Source organism: Choloepus didactylus, chromosome 11 (genome assembly GCF_015220235.1).
Source record: "Choloepus didactylus isolate mChoDid1 chromosome 11, mChoDid1.pri, whole genome shotgun sequence".
Classification (NCBI taxonomy): Eukaryota; Metazoa; Chordata; class Mammalia; order Pilosa; family Megalonychidae; genus Choloepus; species Choloepus didactylus.
This window is the reverse complement of record NC_051317.1, coordinates 33,454,857-33,463,258: the sequence shown is the minus strand read 5'-3', so window position 1 is coordinate 33,463,258 and position 8,402 is coordinate 33,454,857.

Here is an 8,402-nt window from a genome sequence, read left to right as displayed (position 1 = left end):
CTTTGCCATCCTCTGTAGTTAACTACTTTCCATTTGAGAAAAAGCTCTTGGCCTGCTACTGGGCCTTAGTAGAGACAAAAAGCTTAACATGGGCCACCAAGTTACCATGAGACCTGAGTTACCTATCATCGGCTGGGTGTTGTCCTACCTGCCAAGCCATAAAGTTGGGCATGCATAACAGCACTCCATAAAATGGAAATGGTACATATGAGATAGCGCTTGAGTGGGTCCTGAAGGCACAAGTAAATTACATGAGGAAGTAATTGCCCATGGCCCCCACTCCTGCCAGCCCACAGCTATGGCATCTTGGGGAGTTCCCTACAATCAGTTGACTGAGGAAGCAAAAACTTGGGCCTTGTATACAGATGGTTCTGCACAATATGCAGGCACCACCCAAAAGTGGACAGCTGCAGCACTGCATCCCCTTTCTGGGATGTCCCTGAAGGACAATGGTGAGAGTAAATCATCCCAGTGGGTGGAGCTTTGAGCAGTGAACCTGGTTGTTCACTTTGCTTGGAAGGAGAACTGGACAGAGGTGTGTTTGTATACTGATTCTTGGGCTGTTGCTAATGGTTTGGCTGGATGGTCAGGGACTTTGAAGAAACAGTATTGGAAAATTGTTGACAAAGAAGTCTGGGGAAGAGGTCTGTGGATAGACCTTTCTGAGTGGGCAAAAAGATATTTGTCTCCCATTTGAATGCTCCTCAGAGGGTGACTTCAGTAGAAGATTTTAATATTCAAGTGGGTAAGATGACCTGTTTGGTGGATACCAATCAGCCTCTTTCCCCACCCATTCCTGTCATTGCCGAAGGGGCTCATGAACAAAGTGGTCATGGTGGTAGGAATGGAGGTTATGCATGGGCTCAGCAACATGGACTTCCACTCACCAAGTCCAACCTGACTGCAGTCACTGTTGAGTGCCCAATCTGCCAATCTGCAGAGACCCACACTCAGTCTCTGATATGGCATCATTCCCCGAGGTGATCAGCCTGTTACCTGGTGGCAGGTTGATTACATTGGACCACTTCCATCATAGAAGCGCAGTGATTTTTCCTCAGTGGCATAGACACATACTCTGGATATGGGTTTGCCTTCCCTGCACAAAATTCTTCTGCCAAAACTACCATCCATGGACTTAAGGAATGCCATATCCACCATCATGGTATTCTACACAGCATTGCTTCTGACCAAGGAACCCACTTCACAGTAAACGAAGTGAGGGAATGGGCACATGTTCATGGAATTCTCTGGTCTTACAATGTTCCCCAACATCCAGAGGCAGCTGGGTTGATAGAATGGTGGAATGGCCTGTGTAAGACTCAACTATAGGGCCAAATAGGTGGCAATACCTTGCAGGGCTGGGACAGTGTTCTCCAGGAGGCTGTGTATGCTCTGAATCAGCATCCACTCTATGGTGCTGTTTCTCCCATAGCTAGGATTCATGGGTCCAGGAATTGAGGGGTGGAAACAGAAGTGGCACATTCACTATTACTCCTAGCGACTCACTAGGAAAATTTTTGCTCCCTGTCCCTGCAAGCTTAAGCTCTGCTGGTCTACAAGTCTTAGTTCCAAAAGGATGAGTGCTTCCACCAGGAAACACAATAATTCCATTGAACAGTAAGTTAAGACTACCACCTGGCCACTTTGGGCTTCTTATGTCTCTGAATCAACAGGCAAGGAAGGGGATTACTGTACTGACTGGGGTGATTGATCATGACTATCAAGGGGAAATAGTACTGCAACTACACGGTAGAGGTAAAGAAGAGTTTTCCTGGAACACAGGAGATGTCCTAGGGCATCTCTTAGTAGTACCATGTCCTGTTATTCAAGTCAATGGAAAACTGAAACAACTCAATCCAGGCAGGACTACCAGTGGCCAAGAAACTTCAGGAATGAAGGTTTTGGTCACCCTACCAGGCAAAGATCCATGGCCAGCAGAAGTGCTTGCCGAGGGTAAAGGGAACATGGAATGGGTAGTGGAAGAAGGTAGTGATAAATATGAACTATGACCGTGTGACCAGTTGTAGAAATAAGGCCTATGATGACATGAATATTTCCTCTTTGTTTTATTATGATTATGTTTGTATTTGTCTATAAATCAAAAATATTTGTTTTCTTGTCTATCCTATTCCCTTATCATATGACATAAGCTGTATTATTCATTTTGCAGTATGTAAGTTAAAGGAAATCAATTTTAAGAGTTAATGCCAACCAAGGACTTGCACACTATTCTGGAGAGATTTAGTGTGTTTCCAGTTGTACACAGGACAGCAGAGTGTTTTTAGTCAAAACATATGTCTATTATTGTTCTGTACTTAAGCAAGCACTGGCCTACCATTACTGCAAGGACATTTGTGGCTGGTAATAAACCAGAAGGCTGGTTTATTAAATCATCAGTCAATTGGCTGCAGCTGTGACTGATTACATCAGTGAAGGGTGTGTCTTCTACAAGTAGAGAATGCAATCAGCTGGGTTTAATCCAATCAGATTGAGACTTTTAAAGGAGACGGATAGAGGACCTTCATTTCTTCTTCAGCTAACCAGTGAAGCATTTGCTGAGGAGTTCTTTGAAATTGCCAGTTTGTTTCCTGAGGTGTTCATGGAACATCTTCATTGGAGTTGCCAGTCTGCTGCCTGCCCTACGGAATTTGGTCTCGTGCATACCCACAGTTGAGTGAGACACTTTTATAGATCTTACATTTGTAGATATCTCTTGTTGATTCTGTTTCTCTAGAGAACCCAAATTAATACACCAACTAATTTCAAATTGTTGCTTAAACTGTAATTTTTGTAGGGTCTGTTCAGTCCTTTAGGAAAATCCCACTTATATTTTTAACTTATGACAAAAGTTCCTATCGTTGCTCAGAAAAGGGGTCACTCGCAGCACTGCCAAAGCATGCAACCAATTTAGTATACTTAACAATGGTTTCTTTAGCCCATCTTCTTTTCCACTCACTTTTCATCCCAAAAGTAGCACAAAGCAAATTTCCTCATCAGGTAAAGGGACAAAAGTACCTGCAACACATCACATATGCAATGAAAGGTTGTTTATAAACTGTACATTCCAAAAAATGATCTATCCTATTTCACTCATGTGCCTTCCCAGCCAACAGCCAGAGTGGGGAGCATTCTGAAGTGAGAATGCACCAAGCAGGAAGAGAGGGCAAGGCAATGTGTGTGTGTGTGTGTGTGTGTGTGTGCGCGTGTGTGTGTGTATACATCGTGTCGTTTGTAATGAAGGAGAGGAGTGTGGGGTAAACGGGGGATGTGGTTGGAGACTAGTTTTAGAAGTTCTTGAACTTCAGCTTTAGGAATTTGAAAATGATCTATTATCATAACGAAATTATTAAAAGCTTGAAACAGGAAAATGATATAATGAAAGCCACACAATAAAAGGACAATGAGGAGGGTTTAGCATGGGTGGAAAAGGAGAGGAAGTAGGGGCAGAAGGATGACGTGGGGGTTATGCACTAGGGAAGCTGGTGTGACGGTTCATCTTAGGTGCTGACTTGTGAGGTTAAGCTGCCCAGTTGTTTGGTCAAAAGCCAGGTTAGATGTTGCTGTGGAGGTAATTCTTGGGTGGGATTAGCATCTGTAATCAGTGGATTTTGAGTAAAGTAGATGACTCTCCATTATGTGGGTGTGCTTCATTCAATCAGTTGGAGTCCTGGAGAGCAAAGACCTGAGGGCTCACACAAAAAGAAGTTGTTCTGCCTCAAGACGACACCATCTACTTCTCTCTGAGTTTCCAACCTGCCAGCCTACCCTATGGATTTGGGACTCAAGACTTAACAATCAACATTTTACCAGAATTTCTTGCCTGACAGTCTACTGAAGGATCTCAATTGGCCAGCTCCCAACAAAGCATGAATCAATTCCTTAAAACAATATATATTTGGTTTTGTTTCTCTGGAGACCACTGAGTGACAAGCTAGGCCAAAGCTTGCCAAGCAAGGTGCTCATTGATGGGTTGAAAGCACAATCTACCAGGACATGGCCCATGTTTCTAACTTACATCTTTATTTTAATAGCTTTATTGAGGCAAAATTTATGTATCATAAAATCCATCTCTTAAAATATTTTTAGTAAATTTACAGTGTTTTGCAACCTTCACCATGGTTCAGTTTTGGAACTTTTTCATCATCCCAGAACTACCTCCCTGCCTGTTTGCAGTCAGTCTTCTAGGTGTTTAGTTTTCTATCATCTTTTTAAAATTTATGTTTGGACAGGTTTCATAGTGTACATACTATGGTAAAGCATGTGGACAGATAATGCACAGATTAAAAAGATAGATGCATTGTGTATCTATGGGGTCTGTAATAAATTCTTCCTGATGGGATTTGTGATACAAGGCCTAAATTATGTTGGGGGTAGTGAGAAAGGGAAGGGATGGACAGTCAGTAACAGGAGCAATCTGCTTAATGATATAGTTTCAATCCCTGCATTTTAGGGTGATATAGGTGTAGTTAATGCCAAAATTGGTAGCTTTTTTTTTAAGTGGAGGCTCTCAGGCCTCTGTGTCTTTTTCTAAAGTAGATTATTTTTTTCTATTTTATTTACTTACCTTTTGTTCAAGAGAGACAAATAAATAATGAAACAAATGAGCACTTCTTAATTGCACAAGACATATCTAACCAGACTTTCAAAGCAGCTTTAGACACTGGATGAACAGAATTGTTCTATTCTGCATATTCCAAACATAAGTCCCCAGTGAATAAAGTCTAAGAAAATTAGATTAGTCCAGAAGTAGCTCTCATGGGGTGACAAATGCTTTACCATGTGTAGTTAATGAAAGGATAAGCCAATTCTTCAATTTAAGAAAGGATTTTGATCTTGACTTCTTTTGAGTAGTGAACTTCCTACAATATTACAATATTTTAAAATTTGGAGTATTGTAATTTGCACAATATATTTTCAGTAACATTAACTAAGGACTTCTTTAATGTTGAGTTTCAAGACATGAATAAATTCAGGATTTTAGTTTAACTATCAGAAGAAACTAAGCAAATGCTTATTGCAAATACAAGCTGAATCTACTTTTCTAAGGAAAGGAATACATAATATTGCAAAACTTAGTTCTTGACGTAAAGGCTAACATTGCTAAATTATATAAAGCATTTGTTGAAAGAATCGGGTGAATGCTAGAACCAGTGATTAAAATATATTAAATCTGGAAATGCAATAGAATTCCATGACCTCTCCAACAGCAGAGGGAAAGGCCAGTGTGCACCAAAGCCTGACAGTGATTTTTCATTGACTACAAAATGTATCCTATCAAAACTTTCTTGCTCTCTAGTTTTTCCTCCCTCTTACCCTTATTCCAAGAAATAGCACTATGAACATCTATAAACATTTTATCATCATGAATTTCATGCTTCCTGATTCATACAATTGTTAGCTTTCTTCTCTAGTTCCTGAGAATGCAAAATGTGGCTCAAGCAGTTGCTTGGTTTCACCACATGAAAATGGCCAGGTTGTTTGTATCCTCCCTTTGACCATTTGCATGAGCTCCATCAGCTCCTTACATCTAAAGTCCATCCATAAAATGCTACATGAGAACTCTCCTCTAAACCTATCTTGAAGCTTTTCTAAATAGGTTTTAAAAGTCACTGATGCCATGAAGGTTACATAGTCCATCTTTTCTCTTTTAACAAAACAATGTCAAAGGAGAGTTTGCAATATCATCACACTGTGGAATAGACTCCTTTCTCAAAGTTTTCAAAAATTAATTTCAAAAGGCTATAATGAATTGTAATTACAAAGGGAAAATTAAAAGCTCAAAATGTGCCCTCCTTACTTAAGTCCAGGAATTATAAGTTAATATACATTATTAATGTAACAGTATCTAATGTCTTTGGCTTTTTGAGACAATGGGGATCAAACTGGGATCTGTCTACTTCTGAGGCTCAGTAGAAAGAACAGAGAAAGCGAACCTTAGTGTACTAGCAATTTTCTCTCTGAAATATACTTGCTGAGTTCCAAACTGGGGATCCTGTATCATGCTTGAAATGAGATGGGAAGCTTATGCACCCATCTCTGTCACTGGTTAGTGAAACAGTTGGCAAGAGTCATGTGTTTTAGAGCTGGATTCTTGCTCCCATCACTGGTAATAGAACCCAACCTGGTTAACAGCCCTTTCTCTTTAACAGAGCAGAAAACAGAGAGTAAAACAAGAACCATTTATTCCAATATCACTACTGCCCTTCTTGGAGGATGAGTGGAAACCCCTCCACCTCAATTGAAACATTATCAAAGATCAATAAATCACCCACCATCATATTACATAAGTAAAGTGGCAATTACTAGCACACTAAAGAAGCCATATTATACATAAGTAGGGTATATTTGGGCAACACACTGATGGGTCAATATTGGGAAACCATTATATCTAGTTGAGCCAAGGACAACAATCAGTTACTCACACTCTTCACAAGGATAATTTCCATGTGAATCAGAAATTTAAAGGTAAAAATGAAACTATACATGTGCTAAAAGAAAGCATAAGGAAAAATTTTAGAACATGCAATTGGGGAACTTTTTCCTATGACTCAAAATTCACATGCAGAAAGGAAAAAGATTGATACATTTGACAAAAAAAAAAAAAAAACCCTCTTTGGTATGACCAAAACTAACTTAAGGAAAGGAGAAAAAACAAAAACAATTAACAAAGCCTATATATGTATGTATATATGTATGTATATATATATATGCAACTTACACAAAGAATTAGCATTCCTAATTCATGAAGAGCTTCTAAAATAGGGGGGAAAATTACAATAAGGTGATAGGAAAATAGGCAAAATATATGGATAGGAATTTTCTGGAAAACAAACATGTTGCCCTTAAATATATGAAAAGACATTTAGCCTTGCTCATAATAAGATAATTGCAAATTGAAAGTAGACTGAGATACAATTCATTCACTTAAAAGTGAAAGCCAATAAGTGACAGTATACTGTATTAGCTATGCGTTTGCATACATCTCTGATGGATATGAAAAAGTGCATCTCCATGTGGGAGAGACATTTGGCAAAATTTAGCATGTGACTCATCAACCCATTTTTTGGAAATATGTCCTAAAGAAAAACTGGCAGAAAACCAAATGATACATGCACAGTGTTGTTTATTGCAGCACTATTTGTAATAGCAAAGACTGGGGAAAAACACAGTCAGGTGCACAGGCCTTGGTGCATTCTCAAAATGGAGTACCCTACAGCTAGGAAAACTACTGAAAAACATCTCTACATCTATATATCAATATGTATTATTAAGCACAAAAAGGCAAGGTTGAAAATAAAGTGTATATTATGGTATCCTATATCTAAGAAATGGAGGACAGTGGGTATGTGCAGGTATATTCCGAGCTTTGGCTCCTTCCATTTTTAAAGGGAAGGCAAAGCACGCATCATTTTGGGTGTCTTCAAGCAAAGTGGTTTGATATAGAAATTCTTGATAGCACCGGCATGAAATGGCACCTGGAATGAAATGAGCTGGGAAGAGACTAGAATTACCTAAGTGGTAACCCTGGAACCAGGATAGACATTTAGATTAACTACAGGAGAGCTGGAGGAAGCAAGAGGCTGCAGAGAGTTTAGCTTTTGTAAATGTAAGCATGAACCAGTGAGCAGCTCCAGTTGCTCGGCCCTGGAATCCACCACAGCTGCACAATGGAGCATGTATTCTGGAAGTGGCCAGCTGGGGCCAGGGCCTGCAGAGCAAACTTCCTCTAGCAGCTGGGGTTGGGGAGCGAGGTCAGCCTGGGGCACCCAAGCAAACCCAAGATGGAAGCCAGCCTCAGTTTTAGTCCTCTGGGCAGATTTCCACCAGCATCTACCTGGACATAAAGAGCTAGAGTTCTTGTTTCTTTTTCCCTTCTGCATGTGGGTATTTCCTGGTCTGGCAGACCCCTGAGGGCACAGCTAGACTCCGACATTGGTTTCGGCCCTCTCAGCAGCAGCTGCCCCACACCAGCATCTACCAGGACATAAAGTCTTAAAGACCCAGTGCACTTCTTCATTGCTTCAGTTTCTTCTTTCTCTTTCCTGTGTTTGGTCTAGTGGGTCCCTGAGGGCCCAGCACAGATGCTCACCTGGGTTTCTCTCAGAAGCAGTGACTGCTGACCTTCCACAAACCCCTACAGGCACACAAAGAGCCAGTGCTTCTCTTTCTCCTTTCCTTTCTTTTGTTTTTTCTTTCTTTTTTTTTTTTGCTTTCTCTGTTTTGTAGTTTTAGTTCAGTGAATCCCTGAGGGTTGAACAGGGATGTTGGCCAAGGTTTTGGCTTTGAAAGCAAAAGCTTCTCACTTCCCAGCAGCACATAACAGAAACTTGGAAAGGCAGTGCACTTCATTTTTTTTCTTTATTTCTCTCTCTCTCTCTCTCTTTCCATAGTTTTGTATGTTA